Source organism: Mandrillus leucophaeus, unplaced genomic scaffold (genome assembly GCF_000951045.1).
Source record: "Mandrillus leucophaeus isolate KB7577 unplaced genomic scaffold, Mleu.le_1.0 Scaffold58, whole genome shotgun sequence".
Lineage (NCBI taxonomy): Eukaryota > Metazoa > Chordata > Mammalia > Primates > Cercopithecidae > Mandrillus > Mandrillus leucophaeus.
The window spans coordinates 1,508,005-1,509,112 of record NW_012106252.1 but is presented as its reverse complement, the minus strand read 5'-3'; the positions used below and the strand labels follow the sequence as shown (position 1 = coordinate 1,509,112).

Below are 1,108 nucleotides of genomic sequence, written 5' to 3'. Positions count from 1 at the left end.
AAAAATTAGCCAGGCATGGTGGCAGGCGCCTGTAGTATCAGCTACTTGGGAGGCTGAGACAGAAGAATTGCTGGAACCTGGGAGGTGGAGGTTGCAGTGAACCAAGCAAGATCTTGCCACTGTACTCACTCTAGCTTGGGTGACGGAGAGAGACTCCATTTCAACAAATGTGTTTTCTTTTTCACTTCCTCTAGATATCAAAACAATTTTATGTTCTCCGGTCATAAACTCAAATAAGCCAGTCTGGGATCAGGTGATAATTTTCAACAAAATAATCAATATCCTAATTTTATTTTATTTTTTTTGAGATGGAGTCTCACTCTTGTTGCCCAGGCTGGAGTACAATAGCACCTTGGCTCACTGCAACTTCCACCTCCCGGATTCAAGTCATTCTTCTGCCTCAGCCTCCCAAGTAGCTGGCACTACAGGTGCCCACCACCATACCTGGCTATTTTTTTTATTTTTAGTAGAGGCAGTGGCTAGGCTGGTCTCGAACTCCTGACCTCAAATGATCCACCCACCTTGGCCTCCCAAAGTCCTGGGATTCCAGGTGTGAGCCACCGCACCCAGCCTCAAATCTGCACCTTCTGATGCAATAGTTCAACTTCTAGAAATTTATGCTTAGGGAATAATTAAGGATACAGGCAAATGTTAATCCAAGATTGCCCATCACAAGATTTGCAAAAGCAAAAGTGATGCTGCTAGTAAATGCTTATTGATGTGGAAAGAGCAACTGAAGAAAGCAGATTATATGAGTGGCATACAGTATTATTCCCTTTGTTCAAATCTAGAAAAAGGTGTAGATAAGGACACACTCTCATAGTAGCAGTCATGTTTTTCTGAAATGGGACCTCAAGTATTTATTTTCAACAAAACAATATTTATCAGTATTCTGAAACTGTTCTATAATAAATATATAATATTTTTATCATGAAATGTTGGAGTCTCTCTGGGCCTCCTCTGGCTTAGGAAACTGACAGATTAAAAAAAAAAAATTAATTAAAATAGGCCGGGTGCAGTGGCTCACTCCTGTAATCCCAGCACTTTGGGAGGCCAAGGTGAGTGGATCACTTGAGGCCAGAAGTTCAAGACCAGTCTGGCCAACATG

At 41.8% G+C, this 1,108-nt stretch overlaps 1 protein-coding gene across 4 annotated transcripts in view; it reads right to left on the bottom strand.

Annotated features, from left to right (window-relative positions):
• ACLY (ATP citrate lyase) overlaps positions 1-1,108 on the bottom strand; it is a 76,427-nt gene that overhangs the window by 45,077 nt on the left and 30,242 nt on the right. The window lies entirely within an intron of this gene.